Source organism: Carassius auratus, chromosome 9, assembly GCF_003368295.1.
Source record: "Carassius auratus strain Wakin chromosome 9, ASM336829v1, whole genome shotgun sequence".
NCBI lineage: Eukaryota > Metazoa > Chordata > Actinopteri > Cypriniformes > Cyprinidae > Carassius > Carassius auratus.
In genome coordinates, this window is record NC_039251.1 from 35,444,143 (window position 1) to 35,457,988 (window position 13,846).

The window sequence follows — 13,846 nt, forward strand, 5'->3', positions numbered from 1 at the left end:
AGTCATTTGTGGATTAATGCGTATTGGAGATGCGAACCATTTAAAACGATTCAGTTCGATTTGTTGAACTGGCTCAAAAAGATACGGTTACATTTGAATGATTCGTTCACAAACCGGATAGCACAATCTGCCTTGTTTTGAACTCTCTCACAACAGACACGAAGAGAAGACAATGCTGATTAAAGTCGTAGTTTTTGCTATTTTTGGACCAAAAAGTATTTCCGATACTTAAAAAAATTCTAACTGACCCTCTGGTGTCACATGGACTACTTTGATGATGTTTTTCTTACCTTTCTGGACATGGACAGTAGACTGTAGACACAGTTTCAATGGAGGGACTGAGAGCTCTCGGACTAAATCTAAAATATCTTTAACTGTGTTCTGAAGATAAACAGAGGTCTCACTGGTTTGGTATGACATGAGGGTGAGTTATAAATTACATAATTTTGATTATTGGGTTAACTTACCCCATTAAGTAACAGTAACATAGGTGTGTTTTCTGTAAATACACTAAAACGTCACTAAAAGTATGCTTATATGGTTTCTCGCAAGGTTTTTTTCTCCATTCTGTCACCGATGGAGTTTGGGTTCCTTGCCGCTGTCGCCTCTGGCTTGCTTAGTTGGGGTCACTTCATCTACAGCGATATCGTTGACTTGACTGCAAATAAATAAACATACACTATTTAAACTGAACAGAGATGACATCAATGAACTGCCTTTAACTGTCATTTTCCTAATGAATGTTGTTCAGTTGCTTTGACGCAATGTATTTTGTTTAAAGCGCTATATAAATAAAGGTGACTTGACTTGACTAATATTTAGTATATTCCTTAAAAGTGAAACAAGGAATATAATTATTAACATAGTATTTCTACTACACTTTTTATGAATATATTAAAGCATGCTTGTGTTTAGCATATTCCTTAAAAGTGTAGCTAAGCATATACCAAAGTGGTTCAAGTAAACTTTTTAGAAATACATTAAGAGTATGCATGTATTTAGCATATTTATTAGAAGTATAACTAAGCATATATTTAATACATAAGTACAAATACACAACAACATTTACTATTTTTAACATTTTTCCCCCTCATGGGGACTGCAGGCTGGTCCCCACAATGTAAAAATTTAAAGTTTTATTATCCATACATTTGGCACACACACATATAGTGTTTGTTTTAACATTGTAAACTGTATGTCTTTGCTATTTTTATTCAGATGTGTCACCAACCCATTTTACCATGTTTGTTATAAGGTAAGATGTATTTCTATAATAAAGATAAATACATTATATACAAAATGTTTGTGAAAATTGTTTGAATGCAGATCTACAGTGTATGATGACCACATGAAAAACTAAACTTTACTACAGTATTTATTACAGTTTATCAGTTATTACTATATGCTGTAGCATTCATTAAATTGTTATAAAGACTATAATTTATACAGAATAAAAAAATGTATGGTCCAAAAATACTACAGTACTTACTATAAATTACTGAGCTTGTAACTATATTTTAATAACTTTATGAACCGTAATCAGAACCGGAACCATTATGTGGAACCGGAACCGGGAAATTTCTAACGATTCCCAACCCTATCCAGTACATAACTTTACTTTGATGGTGCTTTTTGATCATTCTGTTGACAATAAGAAACGTTATACTAGTGAGATATCAAAATAAACTGAAACCCATTCTCTTTCCTTATACAGCCATTTTCGGAGATTTACTAAATTAGCCTAGGCCTACTATATTTTTTAATAGTGCTATATAGCTGTGTCATATATATATATATATATATATATATATATATATATATATATATATATATATATATATATATATATATATATATATATATATATATATATATATATATATATATATATATAAAAAGAACTATGGAGAAGGTTGTGTTCAGATTAAGCTTCTATATCTACATACCCTGAACGTTATCTACGTTTTTTAAACCAGAAGTGTAGGTTATCCAATAACCTATCTCTGTAAAGTTACCCGGATACTTAAGTTTTCACAACTTGTAGTGAGCTATGTGTCATAACCAGGAGGGTATTCCAGAAAACAGGTTATGTGACATAAGCTGCTTTCTGGAATACCCTCCTGGTTTTGACACATAGCTCACTACAAGTTGTGAAAACGTGCGCGAAGGAAATGATTATGGGATTAATTGCCGCTAAATAATGTAATGGGAGTCAGTGCGTGTGAGTGCGTGGGGTGGGGGCGCTCCTCCTACTGCAGGCATGTCCCACGCACACAACCAAACCGCTAGTAAAACACACGAAAGCAGGAAGGATCCAGCACGAGTCATTTTCAGTGGTAAACATTGCATGAAGTTGATGAAGTTTATGGATATAGACAGAGAATGATCGCTGTCTGCTTCACGACAGGATTCACGACGTTCATTATATCTCCCAGCTCTTCTCTTTTCGACGCTTTGTGAAGGTAAAATATATGCTTTTGTTTTGCCTTTATTGAAAAGTCGCATCTATGCTTCGATTTACATTAAACTTTTTGTCTAGATAAATCAAATTATAGGAGTTTGTACTACTAAAGTACAAAATGAGAATGAGAAAATGAGAAACTTACTCTTTACTGCATTTATTTGAACACAGACTTTTTTGTTAGAGTATACTAGTGAAGTCGTGTGCAATTAAAACACATCCAAAGTGTTGTGCAAGATGAATCAAAGCCATCAGATACAGGATCCGAAAGGCGTCCTTTCAAGTTTCCTCTAGGTTATTGCGTAATGTTAAAGCACTGGACAAAGGATTGTAGAGGGCTGTAGGGTGACTCGATGGTGCAAAATTGCGGCCAGTTGATACTTTGTTGTTGTGCCTTTGTGATGCTGAAGAGAGTTAAGGGTTCGTCTCTCACCTCAGCTGGAGCCATCAACTCCACACTGAGCTTTCAGCATAACAAAGACCAGACAGGCGTCTCATTAAAACACCCAGCCAGATCACACCATGCCATTTACTTTTTGAAACAACATTACTTGATATTTTACAACATCATATGAAATTACAGATTGGATTAATATAGTCTTATATTGACTTGCACAGCACAAGTTTGTGTCCATTTACAGTTGCAACAAAAGATTGGCATGCCAGCCACAGTGGAAGAATCACTTAAAGGTGATTCAGAAGTGACCCCCCCCCCTTTATTTCTACACACTGCCACCATTCTTTTTCAGTGTTCTCTGTTGTTGGTTTCTTAGGTGTGTGCCTGGCAAAAAAAAAAAAAAAAGTCACAGTCTGGATTTAAATAAGCAAATACATATGATTTCAAGATTTAACTTTACTCCAGTGATTTATACTGTATGTTTCATGTGTATGTTTAGCAACAGTTATTTTAACACTAACTAGTGCAGCTCATAGATATTTATTTCTCAGACAACCATTTTCCTGGTTGACAATACCAAGATTCACCAGGCTCAGTTTGTGAAAGAAGTCCTGGGGCCCGTTTCACTAAGGAGGTTCAACCAACTCTGAGTTTAAACTTGTACTCTGAGTTGACTTACCCTGAGATGGGAAACTCTGAGTTTTCGGTTACAGAACAGCTGAAATTAGTTGGTTTAATAAACTCTAAATTGACTGACTCTGATGCTAATTACAGAAAAAATGTACAGTGAAAATCGTGATATATTCTATTTACCATGTAAAAGTAGCAGTTCTTTGCAACAGGCTAAGTGTAAATAATTAGATGCTAGTTATACTTTATACTGGCAGATACATACTAGGCCCATGTGCACCTCAGTATTGCTATACATTAACAGGATGATTACATTGTAAATAATAATAGATTGTAAATGATTATATTAATTACAATTATAAATAGTTGTATCATTATTAAACACTCGTTAGGCACTTTACTTTCATTTTTAGAACATTTTCTTAATTTTTATTGGAAATATATTCTAACGTGACGTGATGGGAAAAGTGAGAAGAACGAGCTCTGCAAAAACCAGACTCTAACCTAATCAATCATGTTAAAAGCAAGTTTTCCGCTCCCAAACATTACTGCCTACGCCATTGAAGCCATTATTCACATGTGTAGAATTCAACCTTATGTGTCGATGGAGGGTGAAGCTACAGTAGATTTGCACTTAGTAATGGACACTCCGAATAATCTTGTTTTACATTTCCATTTAGATTATTTGTATTACCACACTGATATATAAAATTTTACTTAAGTAAAATTCACTTAATTTAGACCCCCCCCCAGGAAACAAGACTAAGTATCTTATATAGTTTTCTTATATAGAAAATCTATCTTTATTTAAAAAAAAAAAGAAAAACACACTTAGTAAGAATAGCATTTTTCCAGCATGCATCAATGAAGTGTTTAAAAAGGGGGAGGAGACAGAAAGAAACTCTGGGTTTACCGAAGAAAACCTGCTCCTGAACAGGTTAGGTTTATAGAGTTAGTTACTACGGTAACTGACTCGGAGTATAAGTTAGCTCTCTTTCAGAAATGGTCTTGACTTACCTTGCTTTCTCGGGTTTGACAAACCTCCCATTCTGAAACAGAAAACCTAGAGTTTCCCTCATTCAGGGTTAACATATTCAGAGTTTTCACTTAACCTCATTTGTGAAACAGGCCCCTGACCTTAACCATGTTGAAAATAAGGGATATACTGGAGCAGGCTTTTGACTGTCCCTGTCATAAGTTGCACATAATAATATTTTGTTTGGCTGCCTTTACCTTTGATTTTATTGTACATTCATTGCGGCATCATTTCGACACAGCTGCAGCTTTTTCTTGTGATGGGAGAGTTTTGTGGAGTTGAGGCAGTGCTTGCATCGCGATCTCAGTGATTCCTCATGGAACGTAAACTAAATAACCTGTGAAATCTAAATTGAAGGGTTCTGAGAATGTTCAAAATCTGTATTTATTTTATTGCTTTACAATCGTTTTGTTGTCTTTAGGAATCCTGCAATAACTTTATTTTACATTGATATAAAGCAGATGCAATTTTCTTTGTTCAGATCAAAATGTTATGACAATTGTAAACTTAGACTGTGAACCTTTAAAGTAGGGTCTAAAAATATATGGTATTTTTCTAAAATACATTTTCTACATAAACATTTAACTAAAGAATCCTGCAAGCACTTGAATTTTCCCCCCTTTACTCATACTGCACAAAAAGTGGTTCATTAACATGGAATGTAACAGGGACTGATTATTGCAAATGCAGATGCCAGTTTGTTCTGGTTAAACAATTTTTATTTATTTATTTTTTGCAAATGTTTGCATATGGTGGTGTGTTCTTAATGTCAGCTTTCCTAAAAATATATCCTATTCCCAAAATAAGAAATATCCCAGTATATCACCTTGCTTACAGTATCGCAGTGTATTGCAATATATCGTATCGCAACCCCTGTATTGTGATGCACATTAGCCCCTTTCACACTGCGATTCCAGCAAATACATGGGTGAAGGGTTCCGGATTTTGTTCCCGGGTCATTAGTTTTTGCACTTTCACACTGCCAGTGATTACCCGGGATATGTGCGTGCTTTCACAAAAAACCTGTAAAGGTCCCGTAATGACACGTGACATCACGGCGTGACATGTAATGTAGTCGAAAACATAAGCACGTTATACTTTCACTGAAGCTGGTGAACGATCTCAGTGTCAGCGCAGAAAGCGAAGAACTAACTGATCTCTGCTTCATTACAGTTTGCACATATTTTTTTTGTCGCGAACGTTGATCTTCCTTCAAAACAGCCAGTAAAGAGTCGCACGCTAACGTGTGTCATCCCTATAACACGGCAGTAGATCTGGCTTTTGTTCACACGGCGCTCGTCCCAGGATTGAACCTGGCAATGTTACTAGGTCCCTGACCCGGGTTCAATGCCGGAATCAATCCCGGGATGTGTTTGCTTTCACACAGAAGGCTACCCGGCAATGTTCTGGCAATTTGCTGGGTCCGACATGCAGTGTGAAAGGGGCTATTGTATCACCAGATTTTTGGTATCGGTACAAACTATCTCTCTCTTATGAATATGATTAAACTAAAGACTTTTTGGAGTTATGAAGGATGCAGTAGTACTCTATAGGTACTCAATATTAACAGGATATTGAGTGAAAACGAGCATTTCACCCCCCCCCCCCTTTAAGGAAAGAAAAGGGTTTCAGTTTATTTTGATGGTCCATTTATCTCACAAGTTAGTTGACTTGTTGGTGCAACATTTCTTATTGTCAACAGAGTGATCAAAAATGACCATCAAAGTAAAGTTATGTACTGAATAGGGTTGGGAATCGTTCAAAATTTTCCAGTTCTGGTTGCACCTAACGGTTCTGGTTCTGATTCTGATTCCAGTTCCATTAAAATTATTAAACAACTATTAAAAATTAGTAGTAGGGAAAAATGCACAATACTCAACTACTCAGTGCTCAATACTGTTTATTACTTATTGTCAACTAAGTTTGGCAATGTCAAAATGCAACATATATTACAGTATATAGATCTTCATAAATAGGGTTGGGTATGGTAAAAAAAAAAAAATGGTTCTGGTTCCATTTAAATGAACTGTTATTATTATTTACATTTTTTTACCTTAGTTGAATGTAGTGTTGCCGGAAGGTAGTAAGTAATGTTATCAAAGGCGTGAGTGCACATACAGTTGAGAGAAACGATGTGTTCGGTAGTTAAAGACGCGATGGGGCACATCACATCTATGGAATGAATGTCATTGGAATGAAACTGCTTAGTAATTAAAGATGCAGGGTGGTGTTTCTGTTATTTGCTTTGTGACATCCTTTATGGGAAATGCCGAAATGTCAGAACACCGGTGGAAGGCTGCTCACAACGCTTGGTCACGTCTTGCACCAGAACCATTTTCGGAAATGAAACTTAAAAATTGCTCACAGTTCTGATTCTTTTCAAAGAAGTTCTGAATAAGAACCGGTTCTCGGTTCCCAACCCTAGCACTGGATCAGTTACTAAATCACTGCAATAATGGTCCAATCATAAACCCATTCGATTGGGACTTTAGATTGATGACGAAAAATGCATTCATGTGCATTTCAAATGTCAGAGTGTACATTCTTAAAGGGGTCATATGATGCGATTTTAATTTTTCTTTTCTCTTTGTGCATAAAGAAGATCTATAAATTTCCAAAGACTAAAGTCTCAAATCCAAGGAGATATTTTTCATAAAATTTAAGCATCAACCATGGCTTATTTTAACATGCCCCTAAATGTCTACATCACGAAGATTTGCATAACGCCGCCAAAATGTTCACACAAAGAAAGTGCACTCTAGAGTAGCACTTGTTGTTTGTCGTTTCTCTGATCACAAATGGATATATGGTTTTATGTTTAGGCATAGCAACGCATAAAAAGACAGCATGTCATTATAATAAGTAATTATGTCCCCACTGGATGCAAGAAATGCAAAGTTTGTAATGGGTTTTATTGGTTTTGTCTCGTTGAGTTGGGACACAGTATGTTAAGGGGAGTAACATTTCCGTCATACACTTGAGGCATTCAGCCAATCACAACACACTGGATAGCTGGGGTGAACCTCACTATTCAGAAGGATGAGCTTTGTAAAAATCAAATGCGTTTCAGAAAGACGTGTCATAGAGGAGCAACAATAATGTACATTATGTGGAAAATGTGTTTGAGCCTTAAACTGAATAAACACATTGCATTACACCAAATACACAAATTAATGTTCTTTTTAGCAACATCATATGACCTAGGGCTGCATAATTATTTGTATTTCTAATCACAATAAAATTATGGATGCCGAAATTACATAAAATAGTCGGGCTAAAAGCGGGCGTGCTAGTGCGTGCCAGGGCCAGTCACTTTCCCACTGTCACTTCTGGGGCTTCATCGTGCCGGGTCGGGGCTTCCTCGGGGCCAACGGCCAGGGTTTTTTGGCCCCATGAAAACCTTGGGCCAAAGCGGGCCAGATGGGGCTAGATGAGTGGTTCTGAACAAAGGAGGAGTATCTCCACATCTGGAGAGCGTCAGCCCGCGGATCATTTCAGAAAGATAACAGCTATAACACCAGCAGTAAAAATGTTTTTAAATAACTTGAGCTCAAAACTCACTTTCAGTCAGCAGAGAGTGTATGAAATAACGCGATCCAATTCGATGTGGATAATCACCATAAAAGGCAGAAATATTTATAAGTGATGCAAAAGACTCATGTATCACTTATAGTAAAACATTGATGCCTTAGAATTTAAATATTTCACAAAGCATGCAAAAAAAGGCTGCTGTTATCATGTTCATTTAATGATCGCGCATGTTCCAGTGATTTATTTCTTATTAGTTTTCTGATAACTTCTCTTTGTTGGTGAAACTATTTGGTTGCGTGACATTGTTCCTGAGAGGCATGTAAAGGGCGGGTCTGCGCTGTTCTGGACTCAGTGCTACCGACTCGAGGCTATTAGCTCCGCCCGGCCCATTTTTAGCCCTGGCTCGCACTGGCCCGACAGTGGAAAAGCGTCTAGTGTAACTAGGGCCAATTAATTGTCCAAGGTCTGCTTGTTATTATGCAAGCTTAAGATGCATCATTTTTTTTTCTTTCTACATTTTATTGTAAAGGTTTTTCCCAGGATTTTAATTTTAGTATAACATAATACCAATCATATATATATTTTTTTTATAATTTAAAGAATAATAATTTAAAGAAAAAGTGCTGTTTATTACAAGTGTAATTATGCAAACGTGGCAACTTGTCACATGTGACTTTGAACTTGAAAGAAATAGGATTTTAATTTTAAACAAGTCAATAATTGATTCAGTGTTGACTCCTTTTGAGAAACAAAAACTTTAAAGGGCATTTTACACTTGAAATATTTGACCCTGGGTCATTTTAAACCCTTGGTAAACAGAATCCTGGGTCATTTTTTCTTCATGTTTCACACTGCTTATGCTTTGCCCAGGTTTAAAAGTTGTTCCTGTATATTTATAAGCTGCTTCACACTAGTGTTGGCCGATATGGTCATTTTTCAAATCATCATATCGTCAGCCGGTGAGATCTATACTATGGTAAATGATATTATCGTTTATGGGTGGAGTAAGAGAGAGACTCTTTGTTCTTGTCAAAGCATAACTATTTGGTGTTTTAAACCACGCAGGTGCGCGCGAGAGAGAGCCTATGGAATCATCAATAACTGAAAAAAATATACATTCCAACATACTGATAAACTAATGTTAAAAATAAAAAGACTATTTAAAACAGCTTGTTCATATATAGTCGAAAGCTACTGTCATATCGCACGTCCTGTGACAAATTGGCAGTATCTGCACATGGAAGTTATTAGTCTAAATGTTCTGCTGAATCAGTCAACGGTGAAAATCAGTAGTTTCATTTAAAGTCCAACAGTTTAACACTAATATTAGACCTAAATGAACATGTTAAATATAAAGTGTTCAAAACAGGTAAGTTCATATATTTGGAGTAAAATTCAATTGAACTGATGCATCAGTCATACAGCGCTCCAGACCGTGCACCCCATGACGAACCCGACGCAGCACCACAGAAAAAATAATGAGATGCATTCTGACATAACTGTGGCATTAAACTCGGGCTGTTTCTCATTATGCATTCTTTAGCGATCTTGCTTCCTTGTCTTCTCGCTATACGTCATCATTAACCGTCGAAGTTCAATTACAATTCTCAAGAACGCAAGTACAGAGGATGCATGAAAGTGCCCGGATGTGCTCTTGATATCGAGGATGCATCGAGTGCAGACTTGAGAGAATCGAGCTGTTAGAAATCCCAGAAGACACTCCGGACGGCCGGTGTATCGAAACCTGCAAGCTTTAAACTCGCTCTTCCAAATACTTGATGGCTCTTGGGAGTAAAAATTTATCGTTTTGTTTTACTTAATTTTAAAGTTGTATGAACCAGAGTCTGCAGTAATTTTATTGGCATATTAAAATGAATCTTAGTCATAGTTAAACAAATAACTCTGTAAAAGAAGATGATATACAATATACACGGTATGTAAATATTATCTATAATAGTTTGCAATGTTTTAATAATAATATTACATGATATGCTGTGATTATGTGGTCAATTTAGCAAGAAGGCAGCACATCTCAATACTCATAAGGGTGTGTTCTCACTTCCTTCCAAGTTCTTCCGTCCAGTCTGAGCACTGCCATTCCGGCAAATTCACGGGTAAAGTGTTTCGGCAATTGTTCCCGGGTCGCTAGATTTTGCACTTTCATACTGCCAGTGATTACCCGGGATATGTGCATGCTTTCACACAAAACCCGTAAAGATCCCGTAACGACACGTGACATCAGGGCGTGACGTGTAATGTACGAGTCGAAAATGTTAGGCATGTTATACTTTCACTGAAGCAAGCAAACAATCTCTGCGTCAGCGCGGAAAGTGAGGACCAAACTGATCTCTGCTTCATTATAGTTTGCAAATTTTTTTGTCGCGAACGTTGATCTTCCTTCAAAACAGCTGGTAAAAGAGTCGCGCGATAACGTGCGTCATCACTTTGACACGGCATTAGATCTGGCTTTTGTTCACACAGTGCTCATCCTGGGTTGAACCCGGCAATGTTACTAGGTCCCCTTTCACACTGCACGTCGGACCCGGCTTATTGCCGGAACATTGCCGGGTCGCATGCTGTGTGAAAGCAAACACGTCCTGGGATTGATTCCGGCATTGAACCCGGGTCGGGGACCTAGATTTAAGGTATTTCACTGCACTTTAACGAGTAATCTGAATGGCATATATATATATGTGCAATATTTAAAATGAGCCTTCATTGACTGAGGCTGTTTCTCAATTCCAAGAACGTAAAGAACGGACTTGTGTTCATGGAGACCGGTCTTGCCAAGCTTCCTTGAGCCCCTTTCACACTGCACGTCGGACCCGGCATATTGCCGGGTCGCCTTCTGTGTAAAAGCAACCACGTCCCGTGATTGATTCCGGCATTGAACCCGGGTCGGGGACAGAAGCCCCTTTCACACTGCCATTCCGGCAAATACACGGATAAAGTGTTCTGGCAATTGTTCCCGGGTCGCTAGATTTTGTACTTTCACACTGCCAGTGATTACCCGGGATATGTGCATGCTTTCACACACATCCCTTAAAGATCCCGTGGTGTGACGTGTAATGTACAAGTCGAAAACATTAGGCACGTTATCCTTTCACTGAAGCAAGCAAACGATCCGGGAATCAGCGCGGAAAGTGAGGAACTAATCGATCTCTGCTTCATTACAGTTTGCACATATTTTTTTGTTGCAAACGTTGATCTTCCTTCAAAACAGCGGGTAAAAGAGTCGTGCAATGTACAACCATCACAAAACACAAATACAGTCGAGGATCATCAGGTAACAGAACACAGTATTAAGAACCAAGGGTTCCCAAACTTTTGAGGGGGTTATTTTAATAATTTCAGCAATTTTTTGTTTGTTTTGTGGACTAAATGTTCATATCTTTTATGTACAATATCTTACTCGGGACAATACTAAATAAAAAATAACATGCATTTAGTATGATCCCTCTTATTTTTTGAAAATTACTCATTTTTTCACAGATTCTGCAAGGGGTGACCAAAATTTCGAGCCCCACTGTATTTTGGTTTAATACATGAATAGAAGAATGAGCCTAATATCTTCTTGACTATAGACAGAAACATCTGCTATCATCTATCTCGTCGATACACGATACTATTCGTCTATCGGTACAGCCCTACTTCACACTGCACATTCTTAAACCCTGGGTTAACATTCCTATTTACATATTTGATATGACAGTGTCATTGATTGGACAAATGCACCATGAGACATAATGGGGTAAAAACCCCATTTCTAAAAGTGTGAAACCTATCCTGTATGAGAAAATGAGTTATTAGACCATTCAAAAATGTTATTAGAGCAAATATTCAGGAATTTTTTTTTTTTTCAAAAAATCTTCAATAAAGGGACTTCTTTTATCAGTGGACACAGAAGCCAGACATATTTATTTTCAAAAATGTTTGATTTGACCTAGAATGAAAGCACTAACAGATGCAGGTAATCACACACTCTCTCTTTGAAAGAAATGAATAAATGAATGAGAGAATGAACGATTTACTTAAATAATACTTTATTGTGTATTGCCATACACACAAAGCATTTTACAATCATGTGGGGGTGGGGTTGTCTCTCATCACTACCAGTGTGCAGCATCCACCGGGATGATGCGACGACAGCCACAGTACAATGGCACCAGTGTGCTCACCACACACCAGCTACAGGTTGAGAGAAGAGAGAGTCATAGAGCCATCATCTTTCTTTGTCTTAATACTTCACTCCATAATATCCTGATACTAGCCGCATCTGTTTAACTTAAATGGCAGAGTTTAGTCCATGGAAGTAAGTACTGACTTTACTCAAGTCACAGAAAGACAAACAGTTATTGAAAAAAAGGAACAAAACTGGAGTCTTTAACTCTATGGTGTCAGCTTTGCTATAAGGAGGATGCCAGAAGAGAGGAGTGTTAAACAAACTTTGAGAGTTCAGACAAAAAAATAAAATAAAGTCCCAAACCAGCTTGAGACATAAGGGCAGATGAACAGGAGTAATGCAGCAAACTGTGCAGAGGCAGTGTGAGAGCTGATCAGACCAACAGGAGTAAAGTCCAATACAAAAGGCAGGAGTAAAGTTGAGTTCAGTTCAACAGCCTCTGGAGATGTACTGGCACTGCTGACAGATGCTGTGTGATAATTCAGAGTGTTTATTATTATATATATATATATATATATATATATATATATATATATATATTTAAATATAGTTATATTTTAAACCTTGAATAAGTACTAATTGGACAGCAACATGGTTTATTACAGTTATGGTGTCCACATCCAGATCTTTACTCTACAGTTCCTTCCTCCGCTCAGAAACTTTGCAGCTGCTATTTCACAGTTGGATAAAGTGTGTAATTTGTCCACCCTGTCTGAGATGGAGAGCGAGGGTGAGCAATCATTTTTCTGTGCACTGTAATCTGGCTGTCAGAAACAGCTGGCGGTGTGGCTAGAACAATGCAAGGGAAAGAAAATAGAGAGAAGGAGAGCAGAATGAGGCTAGTAACGAGCGAGAGGATCGTTGGTTGGCAGAGCCCTGAGGGGGGATAAGATTTTAGACATCAGCATTTAGGGCAGATGGAGTTGTGTGCACACATATGGCTGCACGTCTGAGCATGAAATACAGGTACGACTATCTTACATGTTATCTGACTGTCATGTGTGTATGTTAGACTTTTCATGTGTTTGTTGCATGTTGACATGCTTGTAAGTTTTGGGTCTTATCTGGATCAATCTTTGTTTGATCTGATTCATCTGCGTCTTTCTGGCAGTACAGGCCTGTATCTGTTCTTTACTGAAAGCAGGTGGATTTTTGCTAAAAATAATCAAGATAAAAGGCAGATAAAAATAATCAAGTGCATAATCAAGTGCATGATAAAAGATCTTGGAGCCAGATCTAAAAAAGACTTGTGCTCTGGAGAGTGGCTATTGATTTCTGTACTGCCCCTAGTCTGTCTGCATTTGCTACCAGTAACCCTGGGATAAAAGTCTCACTCTCTTTTTAACTGTTGCTTCTCTGCTTTAGCCACATTCATCTATAATGCTAGAATGACTGCTATAACTGGATATAGAATATATCTGTCAATTCAGTTGGTTAAAAGAATATAGAAGAAGACTAATATTAGTCTACATGAATAATTAAATTACACTTTTTGTGAGAACCAGAATTGGTTGTATTATATTGTATCATGTGGGAAATCTACTGTTGAATAATGGATTTAGTTTAAGTAAAAAATTGTGTGTTTATGCAAATATGTTACAAAATAAG

At 37.2% G+C, this 13,846-nt stretch overlaps 1 protein-coding gene across 2 annotated transcripts in view; it reads left to right on the forward strand.

The window, feature by feature from the left end:
* The first annotated feature begins 2,222 nt into the window (after positions 1–2,222).
* LOC113109150 (activin receptor type-1) overlaps positions 2,223–13,846 on the forward strand; it is a 40,624-nt gene continuing 29,000 nt past the window's right edge. For both annotated transcript variants that reach the window (XM_026272734.1, XM_026272735.1), the window contains exon 1: positions 2,223–2,462. The gene's annotated coding sequence lies outside the window, so the exon portion shown is untranslated. The remainder of the gene's footprint in view (positions 2,463–13,846) is intronic.